At 37.2% G+C, this 27,181-nt stretch overlaps 1 long non-coding RNA gene across 1 annotated transcript in view; it reads left to right on the top strand.

Annotated features, from left to right (window-relative positions):
* The window catches only part of LOC106056077 (uncharacterized), a 193,685-nt gene that overhangs the window by 89,744 nt on the left and 76,760 nt on the right, over positions 1 to 27,181 (top strand). Inside the window, exon 2 of the long non-coding RNA XR_008774453.1 lies at positions 2,500 to 2,587. This is a non-coding gene — a long non-coding RNA (uncharacterized LOC106056077). The remainder of the gene's footprint in view (positions 1 to 2,499; positions 2,588 to 27,181) is intronic.

Here is a 27,181-nt window from a genome sequence, read left to right as displayed (position 1 = left end):
AATTTCTCTACTTAAAATATGAGAAACAATGTAACTGGCTTAACCAACGACTCTTTTTTTTTAGCTAAATATTTCCTCCAATCTCTAGGCGTAGTTTAGCAATCTTTTTATTCGTGGCTCAAACTAAAAATGCCGGCATTTGTTTGTTTCACAATGACGTTTACATGTTTTTAATTTTTTTTTTTTTTGGAAGTTACACTTTATTAACAAATCAAATATATTCGTTTATTATCATGCTCCACAAAAAAAGTTAAGATCCGTTCTCTTTTTCTGGGAGATTCCCATTTATAAACGCACTTATGTTAAAGGTCTTGATACCAATCAATTAAAGAAAAATTACTTAGGTAAAAAGTCAATTTTTTTTTGGAGGAGTGGTTTACACTTTGTGCCGCCATTTCACCGGGCCGGATGGAGCCTCGTCGCGGGCCGGATCTGGCCCGCGCGCCGTATTTTGGGCATCACTGCGTTACTGCATGGCTTGCTCTTAGTAACAATAACAACAAAACATCTATTGGTCAGAACAGTACTTGGAAGACCTGTTCCATGAAACAGCCAAACAAACTATAAACATAAAATATACAAGGACTCTAAGTCTTTGAAGAAACAAAAAATTCGCAAAAAGTCAAAATTAGAGATTTTTCACACACACACACACACAAATGTTATTCACAGTATTCTATTGTTTGTTAACATTTTGACTTTTTAAAATATAATCCTCATTGCTCTAATCAGTGCGCATATTATATTTTCATGTATAGTTTATGAATTCTTCCCTAGTATTTTTTGTTTGTCAGATACACTTTTAAAAAAGTATGATATTTATGTATTTGCGTCAATTTAGGAACATCTTCAGACTTCAGAGTCGTTTATGAAGTACTTTTATGATGTTTTGCTAATCAATTTTTTTTCTTCACTTTACTACACACACACAATTTCTTTGGCTAGTGGAGTTGTAAATAATGAAAAAAAAAATGAGCAAAAAAAAAGACCAGGTCCTGAGAGATTTACAAATTCAAATTCTGCCGCCACTAATTGCTCTTCTGCCAGAATAACACCAGGGCCAAACTTCCCGCGCACTGATTGACTAGCTGCACGCAGACTCGTTGCTATATTTCTGGTGGGTAAAAAAGTGGGAATGCAGTTTACACGTTAAGCTTCGCGGAACAAAAGATCACAATTAATAACTGAATCCTATTTAGTTTCGCACGAATTCCTCCGATCGTTGTAACATCAACTGTGTGTTTGTTTATAGTACCCTTAATATAAACCTTTTGTCTCTATTCTTGTCAGACAAACTAGTGAGGTCTAGAGGTGTTTCTATTAGAGGCGGCGTTTGCCGAGACCATTCTTTAGAGAAGACCTCAACACTGACCAGCAACGTCACAACCTGTGGGCAGTTTAGACCAATAACTTGTTGCCACGTCGAGCACACCTGTGAGGTGAAAATGAGCTCTTGGTTTAAACTGCCCACATGTTGCGACGTTGCAGTCAGTGTTTAGGCTTACCAAAACGGTTGGTCTCGCTTTAACAGTAGACTACGTATTAGGTTTGAGCCCGGGAGCCGTAAGTGTAGACTGTAAGACTATATATACTGTACCACATCACGCCGACTAAATAGCGCGAACAAAATATATTTCAGTCATTTTGAAAGAAATATTTTAGATACTTTTGTATTCACATAAGTCCGCGCTATTTTGTCTTGCGCTATTTTGTCCAGAAATTTCGCGCTATTTTGTCGGCACTATTTTGTCGGCGCCATTTTGTCGGCGCTATTTTGTCGGGTCAGCACGTAGATATACAAAATACTTGATGCACGTGGATACCAAAAGTACTTGATGAGAGAGCCCACAAATTAAAAAAAAAATAAAACCGCACAGAAGTATAGACGTAAAGCCCAAACACAGAAGTATAGACGTAAAGCCCCTAACACAGAAGTATAGACATAAAGCCCAACACAGAAGTATAGACGTTAATCCCAACACAGAAGTATAGACATAAAGCCCAACACAGAAGTATAGACGTTAATCCCAACACAGAAGTATAGACATAAAGCCCAACACAGAAGTATAGACGTTAATCCCAACACAGAAGTATAGACGTAAAGCCCAAACACAGAAAATGGAGAGAAAAAAAATATTATTATAATTATTATTACGTCTTTGTTGTTATTGTCGTGTTTTTTTTTCATTATTTGTTTAATTATTTGTTTCATGTGTGAATCCTCATGAAGCAATCAGATTTTTTTGTTTTACGAAAGAGTTTTTACGAAATGTTATTTGTCATAATTACTGCATCTGTTCAGATCTGAAATAGTTTGATCTTAAAAAAAAAAAAACAGCTTCTTTTTTGTTTTCTTTTGCTTCAAGAAAATATTTTCTCGGTTATAATTTTTGTTATTAGACGAAAGCGTGGAAAATGTTTTTGATATTTGCGCTGCATTTGGTGTGACAAGCAAAGAGAAATAGAAAACACTGCATTTTTATTTTCAATGTGTTGCAGATGCGTGGTGGTATGAAGGGAATACAGTGATGACTTCAACTACGACATAGGCTTTGAAAATATTTAGAAAGCAGCCCAGAATGAACATGTAAGTTGTCTTATTATTAATATTATTATTATGTAACAAACCAAAGAGTATTCACTCTCCGGCGCTGCCAGGATCGAGTTTCGTTCAAGAGAAACAAAATTCAATGTAGTCTCCTTATCAGTATCCACTGAAGAATTTTCTAGTGATGTGGCAGGTCTGCAGGAGTACCGCCCTCTGACAGGCGACGAGGGCCTTGAAGGTATCTGTGAGGTCAGTTGTTAGTATCCCTCTCGGTTGATATGTTAGATAACTTCTATAAACACTTCATCTCCAAGCCTAGGTTCCCATATTTTCTTTGTTTCAGTTTTTCTTAAATTATGAGACAGTGTTACGGCGATGTCAATAATGGCAGCGGTTGTTTTTTTAATCAATGAACAGCAGATCTACCGTTTTGTCGGTCAAAATAGGCCTATCCCAGTACAGCAGATGATCAATAGACCCTTTTTATGTTCTACCTACCCCTTTAAACACACTTCGTATTTTCCAACGCGAATTATTCTGGGTGTATAGCAAAGCAAGAATTAATTCAAAAAACGAAATTCGTGCATGTTCGTATTGGAATGTCATCATATTTACAAGTCAAAAAAAAAAACTTTCTATGATTAACTAATTTGTTTCTATAAGTGCATTAAAATGTCACTAATAATAATAACAACAAAATCATCGACTAGACAAATCCTTGTTTTAAATGCAAGGAGCATTTTATCCATTGAAGTTCGTCCAGCATCGGAGTCTTGCAATATGCGTCTTAGTTTTATAAACAAGTTAGCCCCACGATATACTGAACAGCTTTTCGTCCGGTCCAAAAGGAAACCTGCACTTAATATTTGACCATCGGCTACACCTCTGTCCAGCTTTAATTAGGTCACACCCGATGTAGACTAGTCCCAAACGGCCTTCATATCGGAAGCCGGCTCGCCGCGAGTAGATGAAGGCTGTAATCAATTTCCACTTCTTTTTTTTTTTTTCGTTTATCTATCTCTCTGAGGAAGGCCCAATAAAGCTCGGCCTCTGTTTCATCTGGTTAATTGAACACACACACACTCACACGTATACACATGCAGATTCAAACACTCCAATGTTAACACTGTTAATTTTGGCTTTTGTGTTGTCAATTCCTCCTCACTCCTCATTCAGCATACCTCCCCCTTCTCTTCCCCCCCCCCCCAAAAAAAAAAGTTATCTAGTGTGTATATATATGCACAAGAACATCAAGATGCATTGAAGCTTACGTTGTCGAGCTTACGTTGTAGAGCTTACGTTGTAGAGCTTACGTTGTAGAGCTTGCGTTGTAGAGATTACGCTGTAGAGCTTACGTTGTAGAGCTTACGTTGTAGAGCTTACGTTGTAGAGCTTACGTTGTAGAGCTTGCGTTGTAGAGCTTACGTTGTAGAGCTTACGTTGTAGAGCTTACGTTGTAGAGCTTGCGTTGTAGAGATTACGTTGTAGAGCTTACGTTGTAGAGCTTACGTTGTAGAGCTTACGTTGTAGAGCTTGCGTTGTAGAGATTACGTTGTAGAGCTTGCGTTGTAGAGATTACGTTGTAGAGCTTACGTTGTAGAGCTTACGTTGTAGAGCTTACGTTGTAGAGCTTACGTTGTAGAGCTTACGTTGTAGAGCTTGTGTTGTAGAGCTTATGTTGTAGAGCTTACGTTGTATAGCCCATGGCTGCCAAGCAGAAGGTTTTAGTTTCTTTGAGGTTATTTGTTTTAAACTGCTCCTGGTTTCAAGTTTGAGGAAGATTTTCCCGCTAACCCAAACTGTTGCCTACTTAATTAGAAACTGTAGCAGACGATCAAATTTCTAGACCTGCATGAGGTGGTGAAATGGCTACCAATCCATTTTAACTCTAGTATTAAATCCTTTGTTGTTTTTTTTAAAGAAATAAGTGCGAAACTAACAAAGGTCGAGATATCTCTATCTTGTACATCGTTATGTTGGTCGCTTTTGTGTGATAAATAATTAAAAAGGTCAAAGGTGAAACGACTTGCATGACACGAAGATGATCATGCAACTATCATGCCCTTTACAGACGTACGAGCTTAATATGTACCATTTATTCCCTCGCCTAATACTGTTACCTAATGCCGCCTCCTTTTTTATTTGACTTAATTTGATCTTCGACCTTTTTTTGACAATATCTCTAACCAACACAAACCTTCTTGGGACGGATCTTGAAAAAGGATTTTTCATGATTTTCTTAGAAATGTGACAGTTGTTGTATAGCGTTGGGAAAAGAATTACTAGCTCGTTGGTCAGACTTGGAAAACTCTAGTTTGACTGTTAAAATTTTTCAAAGTTAAAAAAAAAATTTAATTTGGCTAGAGGGTGAGAAAATATTTCTCTTGAACGGACTATACTTCTTCGGGTAATTCCGTATGTAGGCGAAAACATTCAAGAGTTTAATCAATTCATGTTCAGGAACATTTTGCACATCGTCTTCTAAAACTAGATCTAAAGACCTATCCTTGGATTATTATAAAGTGTATTAGATCTACACATTTGCTAAACCAGGAGTCTGTCTCGGGAGAGGGGAGGATGGAGCGGGCTAAATTAATTTTTTTTTCAAATCAAACATTCATTAGTTATTAAGAGTTATGAAGAGAAAAAAAATGCTCTATTTTGATAAGTTTTGTTTTTCTTCATTTGTTCCTACAAAAGAAATACCTAGAAATATATATTCTGCAGTACTTAGAGGTGCACAGCAATTATCGCATACCTTTTAAAAAACAAAGCTTATCTACACTTCATTTTGTACACCAGATACACCAGATAGTTAAACAAATAAATAGGGTGGATTCTTTTCTCCACCATGTATGAAAATGTCCAATAGATTTTTACCTTGACCTATCCCTTAGTCTGTTACACCATGCAAGATTTGTCGACCGTCTTTCTCCACACCTCTCTGTCTCTCTTCCCTAGATAGAACCTCTTTCAATGGCCAGGCCCTTCCTTTCTTTTAGGACAACATAAAAGAATAAAAAGTCCAATAGATCTATCTCACTAAACTGACCAGAAAACAAATTTCTTTATTTGAAAGGAACATTTCCCCGCTGTATTGATATTCGCCGACATTTTTGTGTGTTTTATGTGAATGGCGACAGAGAGTGGAGATTGTTGGTTGCACTCGGCATCGACTACTTTAATTACTAGAAAACAATCAAGAGTAATCTCTAGTCCCGGACAAAATTAAGTCCCTTTGATCTTGGTTTAATGCATCTACAGCTTTACAAGTCAACAGGTCAGGGCAGTCGATGCGGAGGGAGTTAATTCTAATCAACTCACAAACACGCGCACACACTGGGGGTAAATATTTAAACGTTGCACGATAGCACTGTTGTTTGTTCCAGGTCGGAAATGGCGGGGGAAAGAGAAAGGGGGAGGGGTTGGGCTCAGGTGATCTGGACTTTACCCTAACATAAATATTTTTTTTTCTTGAAATTTTCGAGCTAGCTGCTCCTATCCTTATCCCAATCCATATCCCTAAACACGTTGACCTCAGGTATATTGGGAACTCGGGGAAATTACCTGTCTTTCACACTGATCCACATGCTCAATAGTATGCAACTTACATGGATCTATGTGTCTAAACAATAGTCTTTGAGGATTGCGCATCAAAAGAAGAATGTTTCAAAAACAGGCCAAGTCAATGTAAAGTTTTCTGTGTAGCAGCGGACGTGTATCAACGACCGTGAGGTTTTAGTAACAAGAAATTAAGTAGGTAAACTTTCCTCTATTTTTTAGTCGTTAAACTTTGAGCCACACTTTCATGTGGGACCTCAGAACAGTGGACACCAGGTGGGAAGAGGCTTCAGACATTGCCAGTGACAGAACGGCGCGAAATTTCTGATATGTAGCTGCAGTAATTGTCCTTTAAGTAAACCCTTATATAATGTTTCTTTTCATTGATAAAAGTGGTTTCAGTTTAAATGCATAGTCTAAATATAAAATCTAAATAATTGCTAAAGTCCAATCTGTAAAAAAAAGTTCCCCTTACAGACTTTATGGTCTATAGGGCAGTCATCTGTTTCTGTGGCCTATGGTTAAAGAGGGTGTCATGTGGTGTCACAACGACCAACCGCATTTACTTTTCCCCAATTAATGTCAGGTACCCAATTAGAGCTGAGTGGACTCAGAGGCACCCAATCTGTAATCTGAAATAAATAAGATCGTAATGAGGCATTGTCTTGAGTCTCAGGATGAAGGAAGTCAGCTGACTCTGCAGACTATTACTGTCAATAAAGTTAACTAAAAGACTAATCTTTTGCCACAACGCTAATGAAGCCATACAAAAAGTCCCTTCCATATCAACTAAAGAAAACAATGCTAAAAAAAAAAACACTTAGCTTTCACAGTCAAGGTTTTATTTCTTTGTGTTTTGCTTCCATAGTAACGGCTTACCTAAAATGACGTCATTGAAGTTTCGTAATTCTGATGTTTGTCTGCGCATGTGCAAATGTGAAGCTATTTACGTTGACAGTTGAACTCCTCCCTATTCACTGAAGCTTCTTTATGTAAATGTATATTTGTTTCCCATTGTTCTTTTGAGAGATATATACAATTAAACTACGTCATGTGTTTGTCAAACAAAAACTCCAGCGGATGTTTGTGTTGGCTTCGTTAAGATTGTTGCTAAAAAAGAATGTGGCGTGTTAGGGGTGGGTGGGTCATGTGACAGTTTTCATCTAGGCGGTAAAATACGGAAATGGGCGAACATTACCGTTCAAAAGTATTCTTTTTAGGGAATCTTTATGATTGTGTGGTCTGATAGCCTGGTCCTGTAGTGCTGCTAAAGAGTGCTGTAGAGTTGCAGTGTTTGTAGTTCATGCCTTGGTCAGGACTTTCCATTATTTCGCTTCGTTTCATTCTTTAGTTTGGGTCTCATGAATAAATTATTTAAATTGTTTGGCCTTCACAGGTGCAACGTTTGCTGCGTCATTAATAGAATACGCAGGTAGCAATTATCATTCTAAGAAACTCTGTAGAATACGCAGGTAGCAATTATCATTCTAAGAAACTCTGTAGAATACGCAGGTAGCAATTATCATTCTAAGAAACTCTGTAGAATACGCAGGTAGCAATTATCATTCTAAGAAACTCTGTAGAATACGCAGGTAGCAATTATCATTCTAAGAAACTCTGTAGAATACGCAGGTAGCAATAATCATTCTAAGAAACTCTGTAGAATACGCAGGTAGCAATAATCATTCTAAGAAACTCTGTCTTCTGAATTTTTGGTTTAAGACCCCGCAGGATACCCCCCCCCCCAGCATCTGTTGTCCTGTATATGCCTTCCTGGTATTCCTCTTTTCGTAGCCATGGAATGGTAAAAATGTGGTGACACTGTCACTATACAATGTATCTCTCAATGATTCAGTAAAGGGATCAAATTTCTCATGCTGCATTGTTCTCTCCGGGGCTTCGGAAACTATCGATTTATGGATTTTTGTTTAGAGTAAAAACAACAGAAGGCTCAATGTTTCTCAAACTTTTGTTTTTACATCAAATGGCTTTGCCCTTACTTACTTTAACCCTCCCCCAACTCTTTGTTGAATACTATGATTACAGATGGTCACCCATTTTAAAACATATACATTTAAACAAAGATCTATTTATATTCATGCGTTACTGTTACCATCCAGGTATCTCCAGTATCCCTTTGTATTAAAGGTTGATATGTACTTTTTTATTTCTTATTCCAAAATTGAGAATTCAGATAACCTGTCAAAAATATATGGGTGACATGAACTGCGCAGTGGTTTATAGATCAAGCAGCTCACTGTACAGTTGTACCTCTTTTGCTATTTTATTTTTTAATTAACGCTTATCTTAATGCTAACGCTTTTTTTTAAAGGGAAGGGGTGGGGAGTGGAGGTTATTAGTCACCTTTTTCCAACCTTTACTCATACTGATATTTTTCTATTGTATAAATAAATTTAGGACTATAACTCACGATATATTCTGGAATCCTAAAAATGCAAAAAAAAAAAAAAAAAAATTACAGTAGAATCTAATTGGTCCAGTTAATTTCTCCTCCCACTTTCGAATTTTTTTTGTTTAGAGCTTTGAATTGTAGTTCTGTAACAAAACAAAGTTACGAACAGGTCTATTGAACAAAATGTATTACTTACAAATGAGCATTTATAAAAAAAAAATATTTTTCAAATATTTTTTTTTTCGGCGGCGATCCTTAATGCCTTAATCTAAATAAGTTTGGCTATCTTATCTTTTCAATGAACCAGTCGGTTGTATTTGCAATGTAGTAAGGGTCTGTAAATTCACATTAGAATATTTTTCAAGTAAAACATTTTCAAAAAGGTCCTTTTTAATAGGACGTCAGGAGAATGCATTTCTGCAGTGAAGAATGCAAGAAAACGCTTTTAGCGTCGGGGCTTCGCCACGAATCCCACTGGGACAGCTTTCAGCGCTCACCCCGACCCCCTAGCTGTCAAGATAAATATATGTATATATGTATGAGAATAAAAAAAAAAAGGAGTGCTTCTCAACCTTCGGCAACCCCCCCCCACACACACACACAAAACAGCCATGTTGAGGCCTTTCTGTTGACAGCTATGGGGTCTGCATGTTTTTTTTACAATTTTAAAATGTGAAACACCATTTAGCATATGCGTAGTCATGCGAACTAGTTTACTCATAGCCTTTATCTTCCGAATGGTGGACAATGTCTTAAGAAATCTTTTGTTTTTTAGATGCTCTCGGATGTTTACCCCTACGCAGGGCATTTCAAGGCGTTGGATGAAGTAAGAATGGGAAGCAACTAGTTGAGCAGACACTAGATCAAAACAAGTGTCATTGTTGGCTTATCTGCCTTGTTTCTCTGGAGCTTCACGAGGAGACACACACATACACAGACCAGGTACGCACACACAAACCCTGACAGCAGACTTTATATACAAGAAACTCCTATGACCTCCATGTGGTAGACATGGTGGCCCACTGAGATGACATGATGACATTAAGCCCTGGTATCTGCTACTTGTCATCTGATCTGTTTGGTTCAATAGCTTTGCTGTTGTTTAACTCTTGCGGAGTTTGTCTCTGGAATTTCAAAGGCGTAGCAACCAAGGAGCAAACGAAGAGTTTTAATTTGTTCGGGGCCACGACAAATATGGACACACAGTGACCATTGAAAGATATGCGTGAATTACTTTTAAGACATTTATTACTTTTAAGACATTTATTACTTTTAAGATGTTTATTACAAAGACGTGTATTACTTTTAAGACGTGTATTACTTTTAAGACGTTGATTACTTTTAAGAAGACTAACAAACACTGAGTGTAAGGTGTTGTTACCGATCGTTGACTTGTAGCACCAAACTGCTAGTAGACAACTAAAACGTTACAGACGTCATATATCTTAATGAATTAAACTTCAAATAACTTGAATAGTTTTATCTCGTGAACAAACTAAGTATAACTTTATTTATAATATAAACAAAATCAAGTTGAAATGAGATAAAATAACTGTACCAGGCCAGGGGTTAATAATACTATTTCTTAACAAAATCTAGCTCACTACAAGAACACATCCTTTCAGTCTCACGTTCAGGAGTCCTGTCCTAACTAAGACCAAATGACGACAATGCCATCTATTTTGCATCATTCTCAACCAATCGCTAACCTCTTCACACCGTCACCATAGAAACACACACACACATACACAATGAATAACATAAGGACATACCCATAACCATTCTGGAAAAAAGCAGAAGAGAAACTGAAGCTGATGAAACAAAGGCTCGTAGAGGCCATAGAAGAAGGTTACCAGAGAAGAAAATAGCCACACCTGGGTCACTAAGGTCCTATTATGACTTCACTGAGACTTAAAGACTGTAAGGAAAGGGATTATCGTCGTAGGTGAGAGACTGTTATGCGGCGTACGGAGATGAAAGAGAAGTTACAGGCCTCTCCCCTTGCAGACGACAGCCTAATGAGACGAGCCAGAGTTGTGATGTTTTGGCCTGATGTATTTAAATGTATGATTTGAGTCATGTTCCGTTGTTGAGATTAGTAATGTTCCCTTTCTTGTGAACTGGTTGTAGTTCCCCCATAAATAAACGTCATGGAAGACTACGTCCCAGATCTTGTAATTGATTCTCATCTTTACAAGGATAATCTACAGACGTCATGACATCATTGTATGTCGGCCATGTCTCGACTGTCTTGATATATTGTCTGTCTTAAAGTTTAGGCTGCACTGCCTCGACGTTCTGTCTTAATGACTATCATAGGCATCGTCAATTGAGTTATATATAGGTTAAATTCTGACTGTCTTGACATCCTGTCTTCATGACATCCTTAATTTAGTTTATATAGGTCATGTTTCATCTGTCTTGACATCCTGTCTTCATGACTATCATTGACATCCTTAATTTAGTTTATATAGGTTATGTTTTATCTGTCTTGACATCCTGTCTTCATGACTATCCTAGACATCCTTAATTTAGTTTATATAGGTTATGTTTCATCTGTCTTGACATCCTGTCTTCATGACTATCTTAGGCCTCCTCCCTGAAAGACTAAATCGACTGTTTGTGATTGTCTCACAGAGTGACATCTCAACACAAGTATCACGCAGAAGTATTGAATGTCTGGTCTGTTTCCTGTTCCTGACATGTTGTTGTTGATAGATATAGATCTAAATAAAGAAACGACATTTTTTTTTGCTTCATTTCGGGTCATTCCGTCCTTGTAAAAAAATAATAATATGATAACTTGATACACAACTTGAGAGGGTTAAAAAAAAAACAAAAAGAAACGTAATCAGGACCGAATACAAGGACTTTGTGAAGTTTAATTTGAAAATCTCCAAATTCCAGAAAGGAAAAAAAGATGAACCTCAAGAGCGAAAGAAAGAACAGAGGTGGTAAAAGAAAGAACAGAGGTGGTAAAAGAAAGAACAGAGGTGGTAAAAGAAAGAACAGAGGTGGTCAAAGAAAGAACAGAGGTGGTCAAAGAAAGAACAGAGGTGGTCAAAGAAAGAACAGAGGTGGTAAAAGAAAGAACAGAGGTGGTAAAAGAAAGAACAGAGGTGGTCAAAGAAAGAACAGAGGTGGTCAAAGAAAGAACAGAGGTGGTCAAAGAAAGAACAGAGGTGGTCAAAGAAAGAACAGAGGTGGTCAAAGAAAGAACAGAGGTGGTCAAAGAAAGAACAGAGGTGGTCAAAGAAAGAACAGAGGTGGTCAAAGAAAGAACAGAGGTGGTAAAAGAAAGAACAGAGGTGGTCAAAGAAAGAACAGAGGTGGTCAAAGAAAGAACAGAGGTGGTCAAAGAAAGAACAGAGGTGGTCAAAGAAAGAACAGAGGTGGTCAAAGAAAGAACAGAGGTGGTCAAAGAAAGAACAGAGGTGGTCAAAGAAAGAACAGAGGTGGTCAAAGAAAGAACAGAGGTGGTCAAAGAAAGAACAGAGGTGGTCAAAGAAAGAACAGAGGTGGTCAAAGAAAGAACAGAGGTGGTCAAAGACAGAGCGCACGACATAAAAAAAAATACATAAAGTAAAAAGAGCAAAAGACACAAAGTGAAGACATAGAATAAAGAACAAAAGCCCCGAAATATAGAGCTAACTAAAGAAAAAAAAATGGTGGGGGAAATGATATAATAAGCAAAAGCCATGTTAGAAAGAGTTAAAGGCATGCTTAGAGATTGCCTAAAAAAGTCTCAGAGCCATAAAACTATTAAAAAAGCCATATAATATAAAAGTGAACTTACCTACACAATGTGTAACACAACAAAAGTAAAATATAATAAAAGGGGAATAACTATATCTCTCAATAATGTGGAATTTATTTCCCTTTTTCGAAATTAAACAAGTTACCAATAATTAATTTACTACTTTGTTAATTTTTAAAAAAAAATGTTCGTGTCTTGTTGGATACAATAAAAAATTGTGTGAAGTTCCAACTTGATCCAGAGAATGGGCGTGGGAGAACTAATGTGTTCCAAACATGTAGCAGAAAGACAGACAGACAGAGTTGATAAAAGCTTTGTAAAAAAGCTATGGGAGAGAAGAGAAAACAGGCATGAGAGAGAAAACAGACATGAGAGAGAAGCCAGTCCCTAGATGAAATAACAAAACAGCCCCAAAACGATGCAGAGTAAGTCTCTTCCAAAATGTAAGGGAATATTTGTGTTGTCAATTACTGCTTCATGCCCCCCTCCCCCTAATTGATCTTCATCACTCATCCTGGAGTTGTTTCGTTTTAAATTCATTCCATAGTTTTTGTTGTTTTTTTTTACCTGACACACTATTAGAGAATGTTACACACACACTCAACGTACGAGTCTTGTAAGTGTCACAGGCCGAGGACGGGGCCCCATTCGGTATTCGTATCACGTGGTACAGGGAACTGTTTCCGTTAATTTTGAAAGAAGAGAATTCTTTACATGTTTGTTTGTTTTTTGTGTGTTTTTTTTATAAAAGTGAAGGTGCAGCTGATGTCCTTGACCTTGCCCTTTTGCCTTATTTTTCCATTGGACATTGCCAGATAAGATTATTGGCGATCGAGATTGCCGCGTAAGCCAATTACAGCTTGTACTTTTGGATCTTTGTTTGTGACGAGATATTTGTAGTGTTTTCACGATGGGACATTATAGAAATAGTAGCGTTTCTTATTTAATTATTTAAATATACATTTAAAAGTTCATATATGTAAAATAAATATATATATATATATATATATATATATATATATAAATCGCATGTAACATAATATTAAGACCATTTCAGCTCGCTATTCGCTTTTCTTGCGATCAACATGTGCATTTTTGTAAAGACATTGAAATAATTTCTGATCACAAACTTGCCGCTATGTATTTGAGCTGTTTAGTAGTCTTACTGTCTAGTTTTGAATTTCAGAACTTCACATTTATTGTGTGATTCATCTTCTCGTGATATCTACTTAAAGGATTCAATTATTTTTTCTTCCTCTAAGTAAGGAGCTCCGGTATACAATATTGATTGGGTAGTGATTGGTTAGTGATTGTGTAGTGGTTGTGTAGTGGTTGGGTAGTGATTGGGTAGTGGTTGGGTAGTGATTGGGTAGTGATTGGGTAGTGATTTCAGTTCTGAAAATAGCAAGACGTATTATCCACTCACTTTCATTAATGCAATGTTTGAGTACAAGTTGTGTAAGAAGAACTGACTCGCGGGGAGCCGCCTACGAGTTTTTTCGGTAATATGATCTCCTTTCGCCTCACTGTCTTCGTCTTACATTTAATTTAGACACTGAACACTGAGTTATCCAGAACGTTTTAGATGAGCACACTGACGTATTTGTAACAGAGAAATGTGAAGTCAATCAATACTTCCACTGTAATTTTCTGTAGTGGCCTGACAGTAGATTTACATATAAACCATTCTAAACAACAATGGGAGTACTAACAAACGTCGTTTCTCAACCTACCTAGAAATACATAAATATATATGTGTGTGTGTGTCCTGAATTGGGCAATTCGGCACTCTATAACATGTTTGGCGTTTTCCGGCAATGTAGGAATTATGTTCGCCTAGTCTAGAGAATGACAAAAACTTATTTTTTGGGGGGTGCAGCCGTTTTGGAACAAATTGTTTTTGGTGCGAGCCTTTTTGACACCAGAGGTTCTGATGTTTAGTTTTTAAATACTTTTTATAATAAACTTTGTATTTTCAATATATACATATATATAATACCTATAAAATGCTTCATAATGGCATGCGTCTCAAATAACCTATGACAACCAGTCCAACTTCTGACCTTCACGTGTGGCGGAACTGTTCTCACTAACAGGAGAAGGGGCATAGGCGAGTAACTGGCGCCTTAACCAGTAAGGAAGGGTCCGTTAGCCATGGTGGCTGGCTACCCACCTAGGAGAAGTAAAACTCTGAATTCAAACCTCTGTTGCCTTGCAGCTTTACCCAATCATGGGAAACTCTTCGGGAGTCAACCCTGAGGAAAAATCAGGAGCTGGCGACCCTTAGGCAGTTTGAAGCACCCAGTGCTACACCCTGTCAGAACTTGCGACGCCGCTGACCCCAAACTGCCGTTCCTTTGTACATCAACTGAGTAGAGAGGGGGGAACTGATGTGTGGGCGACATTGTTTCGACCACAGCTAATGGACAGGCATTCATCTCATTTCCATGAAATGATCCCATAGTTGCTTTGCGACTGAAGGAGGCCATATATATATATAGTTATGTTCCCCTTTCAGACTTTGTGGTATATATATATATATAATAAATTGTAACCCTACCAACCCTCTATCCGCCAACAAAGCTTTAATAATTTTGACGATTTCATTAACGCAGATTGCTAACTATGGGTGTCAGCCAGGTCATGTGAGATGTCCTCGGGGCTGTCTTCTCGATGGCTCCGGGTTCCAAACCTGCCTGCCGCCTTTCTGCGGGAGGTTTGAGCTAGGTTGTTATAATCTTCCATTCTGAGAGGAACATCCGAAACATGTAAAACATACAAACTATTAAAAGTCAGATTCCTACTTGAGACCCAGATACAAGCCCCCCCCCTCCCCAACATAGGGGGTTGAGCAACAGCGCACTGAGCATGAAAGTTACATTGAACAAAAAACAAGTAAATATTAAAACATTTTCAATTGCACAAATGTATTATTGTTAGTCTAGATCTAATAATTTGTTACATGATAAATTCAAAATAATTTTAATTTCAATCAGTATAAGTTTTGACTTTTGATATTTTTTTTTATGTACTATATTTTTTTAATTATTAGATCCATTAGGAATTTATTAGATGATTCGTTGAAAATAATTGAAGCAATGTCTCTCAATATTCACACCTACTTTGTTTGTTTGTTTTTTTCAATTTGTTCATTTTTAAGTTTTATCTCAGTAATCAGCTTTTTTCTTTTTGTTGACATTCGGATTTTAATAGCTAGCTAAAATACTTTAAGTGATACAATACAGTCAAGGACAAAAAGAAACAAGGTTCAAAAGACAGTTTGTGTAGAAACACAAACTCAAAATCGGCCCCCGAAGTGGTCCACCCAGGAAGGTAAAAAGGCAGGTCTCAATATTTTTAGAAAGAATATCAGAATGAAATTCTATCAAAGGTAAATGACAGAGCAAAATATGGTAAATAGTTATCTCCCTTACTAAATAGCCTCCCGTGTTTGTTACTATATTATAAAAATGGTGTATTTTTATGAAAAAAACTGCTTGCATAGTTGATTTTAATAATTAAATTTTTCACTTTCAGAATAGAAAAAAGTAGCCGTTGCATCAGAACTTTGAAATGTTTAAAATATGATGTCGGATTTTCAATATCTTTTCTAGATTACGAGATCTAAACGGGACTGACGGACGACGGACGGACGGACAGACAGACCACACAAAACTAATAATGTCTATTCCCCTTTCGGGGGCAGCTAGAAAGTGATATGGAGACATGAGATGGATTTGTAATGGTACCGAAAGAAGCATGCAAGGAAATGACAAGAAGATGGTTGGGAAGTTTTTTGAACTAATTAGCCAAAATGAACAATGTCAAGGATAGAGAAAGATCACTGTTGCCAACTAAGTTATAAAAACAGTCAGTAACATAAAAACAGTGTGCAACATAAAAACAGTGTGCAACATAAAAACAGTCTGTAACATAAAAACATAAAAACAGTCTGTAACATAAAAACAGTGTGCAACATAAAAACAGTGTGTAACATAAAAACAGTGTGTAACATAAAAACAGTGTGTAACATAAAAACAGTGTGCAACATAAAAACAGCCTGTAACATAAAAACAGTGTGCAACATAAAAACAGTCGGTAACATAAAAACAGTGTGCAACATAAAAACAGTCTGTAACATAAAAACAGTGTGCAACATAAAAACAGTGTGTAACATAAAAACAGTGTGTAACATAAAAACAGTGTGTAACATAAAAACAGTGTGTAACATAAAAACAGTGTGCAACATAAAAACAGTGTGTAACATAATAACAGTGTGCAACATAAAAACAGTCTGTAACATAAAAACAGTCGGTAACATAAAAACAGTGTGCAACATAAAAACAGTCTGTAACATAAAAACAGTGTGTAACATAAAAACAGTGTGCAACATAAAAACAGTGTGTAACATAAAAACAGTGTGCAACATAAAAACAGTCAGTAACATAAAAACAGTGTGCAACATAAAAACAGTCTGTAACATAAAAACAGTCTGTAACATAAAAACAGTGTACAACATAAAAACAGTCGGTAACATAAAAACAGTGTGCAACATAAAAACAGTGTGTAACAAAAAAAACAGTGTGCAACATAAAAACAGTGTGTAACAAGCTTAAAAGCTTAGAAATTTGATTCTGCTGTGCATAAAGAAAAATTTTACTGTCTAGATTTTTCTTTTTAACAATTTTTAACAATGGTAGTGTATATTTGTCTCTTGTCTTATATAGTTGTGATCATCTTTAAGTAGGACATTGGCAGGTATTGCAAGGTGTCTAGCCTTCTCTTTCTGGTGTAAAACCACAGGTCACATGACCACAGCCACCACCTGCTGATTTTCTTATGTCTGACAATACCATCCGTATTGCGCCCCTGAGTTCAACCAGCTCTAACGTGTACATGACATTAACTGGGGAAAGTAAAATCGGTTGACCGTTGTGCTGGACACATGACACCCTCTTTAATTGTCGGCCATAGAAACAGATGACCTTTACATCAGTTTTCCTTTGTGTTGCAAAGTTGGAAATGGAGGCTTTACTATGCCTATAACTTTGGTAAATGGAAGAATAAAAAGAACTCTATTTGGCAATGTCACAGCTTTCCTATTATATTTATAATAATAATAACTCGATAGAATCTACCTTAGGTCTCGCTACGTCTCTAGGTGTCCCTGGTTTAGTTCTAGTTAACGAAATAAAACAATGAAACCACTAGATCAAACACATAAACTTTAATCAGCTTTACTGCATCTCACACACGCTGGTCTCTGTCTGACAACAAAACACATTTCCGGTCATTCGCGCAGATTGTAAAAATAGATTATACATACATACACACATTCATCCGTGACAGGCAAGTTATTTGAGAAGATGACTAGTCATTATAGCCCAATCGTATATCATAAAATACTCTCTTGATCTATTTCCAAGGTCACAAGGTTTCGGTATTAACATTCATTACTTAATATATTCATATTTTTAAAAGCTAGAATAGAAACATTGAAATAACAAAGACAATAAATAATAGGATATTATCTCCCATGGGCGAACACCACGGCTCGACATTTGCTCAATATATTCAAACAAAAATATAAATATAAAACAAATGTTCCTCAAGAATATCATTCTTTGTATTTACATATGAACGACTCTAAAACACACTCAAGAATGTATTTCTCAAACATGTAAATGTGTGTCTTTTACAACCCACAAAGTCCACATTTTATGTTACTCCAGACTTTGAGATTTTGGTCGGAAGCAAACGTCAAGGTCTGGACACTTGCAAGGAGTCTGCATGTCAAACTCCTGGCAGGACTTGTCAGCGACTTTGGCATTCCACGACAAACATGTCACAACGCAAGAACGAAGCAGCACAAAAACTTTTTTTTTTGTTCAGTTTCTAATTTCTGAAGAATTTTGTGGAGGAGAAAAAACGCAGCAAGTTTTCAAAGAAGTGTATCACATTTAAATCTCGGAATGTCTGTTCTAAAGGAGCTGTTTGATTGTTTGAAACGTCAGTTGATCTCTTTTTTTTTTTCCAATTCAGTCTTGAATTTATTTCTTGGTGTGATTCCATAGCCACAATCACAAGAGATCTTCTGCATGATCACTTTAAAAATCAGCAAATATTCCCAGGATGATCACTTGAAAAATCCCCTCGGTGGCTGAGTGGTTAAGCGCTTGGCTTCCGAACATGGGGTCCTGGGTTCAAATCTCGATGAAGACTACGGTTTTGAATTTCAGAATTTTTAGGGAGCCCCTGTTGGTCGTTTTGCTTAACATTATCTGCCCTATAAATCGCAAGGTCTGAAAGGGAACTTAACTTACTTTTAGTTTTAAAGATCTTCTGCAAGATCACTTTAAAGATCAGAAAAGATCTCCTGCAAAAGAAACTAAGAACAACTTCTCCAAGTCCTCTCACTAGACTCCTAATATGTTTCAGTTGAATGACCGAAGCTATAGATATCTAACCTCCCTCCATGGGAACGGAAAATTGGAACGGGGTAAAAATTTTCCTTTTTCTTTAAATGTATCATTCATTATTTATTCAGAGTAAAATAATCGCTCTTTTGTAACTTCATTAAATTCTTAAAGGAGGGAATTTCTTTTTTTTTTATGTTACTTGTTAATTAGACTGTATAATCACGTGGGTAAAAGAGACTACAGTATCTAAACACTTGATGCTGTGGCGACTCAATTAGCTTCAGACAGAATTTGAAATCCAGAAGACACACTTTTATTTTTTCTGGACATACTTCTTTTGAAATATTTTTTTTTAATTTGTTAAATGTCTTGGTACCTACCCGTGACTCTGTTTCCTTCGCGGTAAATGTGTGATGCTAATGTCCATGAAAGTATAGGAGGCTGGAACAGCATTAAAAAAATCTAACATGTTGTTTCAATTCTGTTTAAATAAAAAAAAAATCTGTAGAATTACAATATGTTACCATATTTCTATAATCATATTTGTTCTCAACAAAACCATTGCTTTGTATCCTAGTAGTAGAATATCAAGCTTGCAGGACTTAATATAAACAGAATTCACAATATACATAGTAACTCACACTCACATACAAACAAAAAGCAATTTTTAAAGCATTATGACAGCATTGCCACATTTAAAAAAAAACGTATCCAGTGTTAACACAGACTAAAAACGCAAAATACCTAGGTGTTATAATAAATGAAAAACTGTCATGGAATCCACATATTGATGAAACTACAAAAAAATCAAACAAAGCATTAGGATTTATTAAAAGAAATTTCTATAAATCAAATAAGAACATAAAACTAAAATGTTATTTAACCTTGGTTAGGCCAATAATAGAATATGCATCCTCCGTTTGGGACCCCTCAACTCAAGAAAACATTAAAAAACTGGAACAGACACAAAATAGAGCAGTAAGATTCATAACAAACGAATATTCACATTTGACTAGAGTAACACCTTTAGTAAAATCACTAAATTTAGAAAGCCTTCAGGACAGAAGGCTCAAAAGTAAAGTAGCAATCATACATAAAACACTGAACCATAATCTTCAAATACAAAAACAAAATTTAATAAAATACTCTGAAAGACACAAAGATAAAGGCACATTCCTCGTCCCATATGCTAGGACAAATTTGTACAAACACTCCTTCTTCCCTAGTGCTATTAGAGCATGGAATGGGTTGCCTGAGCTAGCCAGGAAAACCAGTGACTTGGCTGAATTTAAGTCATTGGTTAATATGCATGACTAAATGCATGACGCGTAGGACGTAATCCACTGGCGGATCCAGGGGGGGGCGGTAGGGGCGATCGCCCCCCCCCCACTCGGCCGACCTCGGGGGGGGGGCGGACGAATTATAGTACAGAATTCACACAATTTGTATGCGAATTTATTACTTATGTTAATAATATATACTAATTATTTATATTTCAACCTATTTTTAGATTATTTCGCCCCCCCCTTTCTAGTATTTTGGCCGATTTGGTAGGGTCGGGAGGGGGCGATGGCATCAATCCGCCCCCCCCTCCACCATAAACTTTCGAGTGGGGGGGGGCGGTCTTATTTATGTGTAGAAATCACGGCTTTCTAATAGAATTAATTAGATATATATTATATATATATATATGATTAAAACTTGTTATTGGTATTTTAACCGGTCTTTATACTATGTCGTTCACCTGTTGGCCGATTGGAAGGGGAAGAGCGAATACCTCCACTGCCCTTCCCATCTAAACCTTTTGAGTGGGGGGGCGGTCCTACTTTTATGGAGAAATCATAGTATGTGAACAAAATTAGTCGAATATCTATATAATATAAACAGGTGGAAGTGCGATACATGCAATCCCCTTCCCCCCATCGGACAAATTAATACTTTTTATTTTTGTATTATAGTAAGAAATTACAAAATTTAAAAAATTTGTCACTAATAATTTATATATGCTATAAAGTAAATTCTTATATCGAGTCGCCCAACCCCTATTCTTTAATGCAAAATGCAATCATTAGCAGAAATTATAAAAAGGAGCGAGGATTAATCGTTTTCATTTTACCGCCCTTGCCCTTTCCAGACAGAGTTTGTGTAATTTCACATGAATTTATCATAACTATTTTAAGAAAGACTTTGCTTTGGAAAAGTTAGAATTCAAACGAAATTTTTCAATATAACAGTCACGGTTGAGATGAGTTCAAAAGCCAGATAATCTTTTCCTAGTCGACTTTTTCCAACCTTTACTCTCTCATATTTTTCTAGTTAAATAAATTTAGGGCTATAACTCACAATTTATGCTAGAATTTTATTGAATATTATTAATCGAATTATTTTTTTTTCGGCGGCGATCCTGAAAACCTTAATCTAAATATGTTGGGTATCTAATCTTTTCAAAGAACAAATCGGTTTTATTTGCAATGTATTAAGTGACTATAAATTCATATTAGAATATTTTTCTCATTATTCAAAAGGCACTTTACAATAGAATGTATAATGAGCTGTAGGTCAGGAGAATGCGTTACTGCAGTGAAGAATGCCAGAAAACGCTTTCAGCGTCGTGGCTTCGCCCCGAACCTCACTGATGAATAATAAGCTGTAGATATCTGGAGAATGCGTTTCTGCAGTGAAGAATGCAAGAAAACGCTTTTGGAGTCGGGGCGAACCGAACCCCACTAATACATAATGAGCTGTAGATGTCAAAAGAATGCGTTTCAGCCGTGAAAAATGCAAGAAAACGCTTTTGGCGTCGGAGCTTCGCCCCGAATCCCACAGATAAGTAATGAGCTGTAGATGTCAGGAGGATGCGTTTCTGCAGTGAAAAATGCAAGACAACCCTTTTGGCGTCTGGGCTTCGCCCCGAATCCCACTGATAAATAATGAGCTGTAGATGTCAGGAGGATGCGTTTCTGCAGTGAAAAAAGGCAAGACAACGTTTTTGGCGTCGGGGCTTCGCCCCGAACACCACTAATAGATAATGAGCTGTACATGTCAGGAGAATGTGTTTCAGCCGTGAATAATGCAAGAAAACGCTTTTGGCGTCGGGGCTTCGCCCCGAACCCCCACTGATAAATAATGAGCTGTAGATGTCAGAAGAATGCGTTTCTGCAGAGAAAAATGCAAGAAAACGCTTTTGGCGTCGGAGCTTCGCCCCGAATCCCACAGATAAGTAATGAGCTGTAGATGTCAGGAGGATGCGTTTCTGCAGTGAAAAATGCAAGACAACCCTTTTGGAGTCTGGGCTTCGCCCCGAATCCCACTGATAAATAATGAGCTGTAGATGTCAGGAGGATGCGTTTCTGCAGTGAAAAATGCAAGACAACGTTTTTGGCGTCGGGGCTTCGCCCCGAACACCACTAATAGATAATGAGCTGTACATGTCAGGAGAATGTGTTTCAGCCGTGAATAATGCAAGAAAACGCTTTTGGCGTCGGGGCTTCGCCCCGAACCCCACTGATAAATAATGAGCTGTAGATGTCAGAAGAATGCGTTTCTGCAGAGAAAAATGCAAGAAAACGCTTTTGGGCGTCGGGGCTTCGCCCCGAACCCCACTGAAGAAGCTTAAAGCGCTCTCCCAGACCCCCAAGCTTGCAAGAGAAAGACTGTTTTTTTTCTATTTTTTTCGCCGAAGATTGAGAAACAGTCTTATTTTATTCTCATATATCGAATATATATATATATATATATATATGTTGTACGCACGTTTATGCATAGGGTTAGGGTTTACTGGGCGTTAGGGTTAGGGTTTGGAAAAAAATCGCCCCCCCCCCCCACTCCAAAGTTCTGGATCCGCCAGTGACGTAATCATCTTCTTTTTTGAAGTAACGTCTGTATTATATAAGATAAGATAAGATAAGATTTTATATACATTATCTCTGACACCGCAAAGTGTCATGTGACGTAGATGCACTAGTCATTTAGCTGAGTTTATTTATAGTCTTCAGCCAAGTACAAACAAAAAACTATTTTTGTATTGACTCAGTATCCTCACGACGATAAAGTGTTGCTACTTCACACTATATCCAACAGAATTGTAAAGATTTGATACGCCCTACACAAAAAATAAGCTGTTTATTTACTTACAGACGAAAATCAAGTTCTCACTACAGCTGCACAGTTTTATGATTACTTACGAGCATCTGGGTTATTCATGCACATGAAGACCCATATATAGTTTTACATTCTGCACAATATGTAATAAAATATTTAATAACATATACATAGGTATGAGTAGGAGTTAGAATGGTACATTTAAAGTTATATACTCAAAGTTAAATCAAATCGTGACAAACAATAAAATTATATATTTAAAATTATACATCTTAGGTCATGCATGTTCAATCATATTTAAAATCATAAATATAAAATTTAATATTTAAAGTCATATATTTAAAGTCATAAATTTTTAACTGCAAATACCATTAAACATCTCTCCTACACATGAAGCAAACTTAATCCCTTTGCGTCAATACATAGAGCACATTGACTTTTACAAATAACCTCAAACTGTTTGGACAGAGAGAAAAATTCACAAATGTCATATCCAAACGTGACGACAAAACATGACCTTAACAGAGCGCCATTAACAATACTCAGCAGACGATAGCATCATCTCTTTGGAATGTTAATAGAATGCCTGGACATATTTGTATATGCAAGCAACAATTGAATAAACTCTTGACATTTCTGCTGCTTGAATTTTTTTTTCCAACTTTAAAACGGTTGGAGGCGCGGTGGTAAAGCAATAGGCTTCCGAATCGTGAGTCGCGAGTTCGAATCCTGGTGAAGACTGGCATTTTTTATTTCGGTATCTTTAGTGCGCCCCTGAGTCCACCCAGCTCTAATGGTTACCTAACATTAGTTGGGGGAAAAGTAAAGGAGGTTGGTCGTTTTGCTGGCCATATGACACCCTCGCTAACCGTTGGCCACAGAAACAGATGACTTTTATATCGTCTGCCCCATAGATCGCAAGATCTGAAAGGGAAAACTCTAACTTGAAACACTGCCTTTTAGTTTACTCAGACCAAATACAAAGATTTTTTTACGAGTAAGTGATTCGTCTGAGTTACAACAGTGATATATTTCCGAGACGCGTGTCGAGGGTAGAAATCAACATTCTTTCTTTAGTTTATCGCACAGATTTCTTGAACTGTGGGAAAATTTCGAAGGCTCAATAGCAGAACGTCACGAGGAGGACATGTGACCCACGGATCGTAAGTAGGGCATTAATGGGTTAGGAGCTGTTCTTGACAACCGAGGATGTTTTGAACCAACACAAAATTATAGTTCTGTACAAAATGTTCGTATCTACCAAGGCCGGACTTAGGCCACTGCAACCTATGCGGCCGCAGTGGGCCCCGCACTTTCATATTAAATTAAAATCATCATAAATGAAATTAATAAAATCTCCTGAAAAATTGACAAAATTGTCATCTTTAAAGCTAATTCTACCTAATACCGCCAAAACTCAGGTAGAAATTTTAGCTTATGTGTCCACTAATGAAAGATAACCTGCTTTCCCAAACTGCTTTGTTGCACTCAGAATATTTTTAACAATACCCGTAACTGTGGCATCTGGTGAATGAAGCTTCTCGCGCCTCAAACTAATCAAGAATTACTTGAAGTCACAAGTCAGGAAGATTGAAAATTTGACAATTCCGGCTATTGAGCATGATCGATGTAGGAATCAGAACTTTGACGATATAATGTATGAATTCGCTGCACGCACGGCTCGTAAAGTAAATTTGATCGAGATTTTGAACTTAGTAATACTAAATCTTAATTTTCACTTATTATCCTTATCCCTAACCAGACCGGGCCCAGCGCAATCCGTTTCGCTTAGGGCTCCTCAATTGTTAGGGCCGATCCTGGTATATCATGTATGGTCATATTAGGAAATGTGACGATGTGTGGTCATGTTTGACAATGTGTGGTCATGTGCATTGTGTAGTTATGTGTGGCTTTTTGTGAAAGTATGTAGCAATGCCTTAGTGAAGAGTTTCAGACATGGTGGAAAATCTATAAATAGCAATCTTTTTATTTGGTATATCCGGTGTAGAAACTAAAAGAAGTGTATTCAGCTACGTGACCTGATTATACAACTGTGCACGTTTTAACGCTAACTTTACCTATCCCTTAGTCTGTTCGGACCGTTGGGGCACCACACAAGATTCGTCGACCGTCTTTCTCCATTCCTCTCTGTCTTTTTCCTTGGACAGATTCTCTTTCAATGGCATGCCCGTCCAATCTTTTATATTGTCTTGCCATCGATTTCTCTGCATGACTCTTCTTCTTTTTCCTGGTATTGTTCCCTGAAAGAGCGTCTTTAGGGTCTCTGAGGACTTTGTAATATGGCCATAGAGGTCTGGTTTTGCGTTCTTTGTCAGTAGCTAGCAGGCTATCATGGCATCTAATCGCTTTAATCTCTCTACTTCCGGATACCATACGTTTATGACCGCAGAATCAATTTTTTAAAGCTCTTCTTTTTCGTAACCTTTTTGTAACCTTAGTCGGCAAGTTTGAAGTTCAAGTCTATTCAACGTCCTTGACCTTCGATAGTTGTGGTGGTATTCTCCAATAGAGTATCGAAACACAGTACGTGTTTAACATGATTCCATTAAACCTTTTTCTGAATTGACGGGCTTCATCAAGGGATGCTAATAAATTATCCCTCTATCCTCCAAGAGGCAATGTCCTCCTCACCCTCCCTCTGGCCCCCCAGTTCTCCCTCCCCACCCCACTTGCGCTACTATCAGAGCTTTCAAGGCGACATAAAATAGTGTGACCAGTCTATAAAATGGGCGAAAGAGCTGATCGGGGGGATGTCTCCACTAGTCCAAATGAATGAAAGCGTTAACTCTGGATTTAGCCGACTGTCCGGTCCGTCTCAGCCCGATGACACGAAATCAATACCGTGCATTAGTCGCCTTGGTCCGTGGATCTACCCTTGGTACCAAAAACAAAAAAAAAAAAAAAAAAAAACATAGCCACACGCAGACGTGAAAACATTACACTCGAAAAAAGAATGAACTGACTCTCGAGTAAATTGTTCCCCTTTCTTGTGTGTTGAGTTGACTTTAAAACTGACTCAGAAATTCACTCGACAACTCCAGGCTTTTTTTTTCCAATCAATCAACGCCCAGACAGAATTAGCCCAAGTGGAAAGGTAGAGAAGGGGGTGGGGGGGGGGGGGGGAAGTCCATTTCGGAATGTAACGTGAGCTACTGGGGGAGAGATTGACGTCTGCTAAAAAGTAGAATAATTTTTGGAAAGTCTATCCAATAGATTATAATAATTTAAATTCATTCACTTAATGTTGGGAGTTTTTTTTTGTTTTTTTTAATCGACCTGTAGGTCATACAATTATGAATAAACATGACATGTATCATAAAATAATAGAAATACTTAGGTATCAAGGCTGTTGAAGGAAGAAGGTGAAGAATTTATGGCGAATCAGAGATAAGCCGTGACGAGGACTCGAACCACGGACCCTGAACTGGCCAAGCAGCGAACATTATCAGTCTAACATCTACCTAGACCATCCAGATCTCCGAAAAAAAAATCTTTCTTGTTAGTTCGACTGGCTATCTGGCCTCCGCATCGCTTAACGGGGTCACAGTATTACGTGCCCCTCTCAGAACCCCCCCCCCCCATCTCCTATCGTAATTGTCCTCACTAATAATTCCAGCAATAAGGGTCAACACTTATTGGAGCCCGAAGCTTCTTTGAAAGATAAACAAAGACAAACAAAGGCCCCAATTTCAATGCACCCCATCTCTTTCTAAGAATACAACATTAATTTATTATTCATTACATATAGGTAGGTCATATTGGTAGGTCATATTGGTAGGTCATCTATTTTGTTGTACGTTGAATAATAAATAACTAATGTTCAGTAAATCCTAAGAAAAAGAAAACTTTCCTTTCACACTGACTGCGTTTAATTTTTCCGCCTCATTAAGTCGACCCAGATATAGAGAAGAAGAATATGTTTATATCTTGGGGAAGTCATTTTAATTGGTAACCCGTAAATCTTTCCCCTAGGAGCAGGTGTTAGCTTGGAATCTTACGAAACTGGAGAGCTACGAATATTTTTTTTTTAGTCTCAAATGTTGATAGTTCAGTTAGAACTGAAGTGAATTGGAGCAATAAGTGGATCCTGGTGGATCCTGGTGGATAATTAGTGGCTTAGTGGATCGTGAGTCTTAGCAGCTTCCAGTAAACGGATGTCGAAACTGTAATATTATAAACCGAAATAGTCATAGTCTAATTGTAGAAACAGTGTAATATCAATTATAATTTGTATACTTAGAATAATAGGAATTGATTTAATTCCATTACACTTTGAAAGATTTGATTGCTTGATTAATGAGTTACGTATCATGTAGTTACATATTTAAGTTTTATTTTAATCTAAGTAACTTTAGCGAACA

The sequence above is a fragment of the Biomphalaria glabrata genome, chromosome 13 (genome assembly GCF_947242115.1).
Source record: "Biomphalaria glabrata chromosome 13, xgBioGlab47.1, whole genome shotgun sequence".
Classification (NCBI taxonomy): Eukaryota; Metazoa; Mollusca; class Gastropoda; family Planorbidae; genus Biomphalaria; species Biomphalaria glabrata.
Note: the sequence above shows the minus strand (reverse complement) of the source record. Positions and strands in the feature narration are given on the sequence as shown.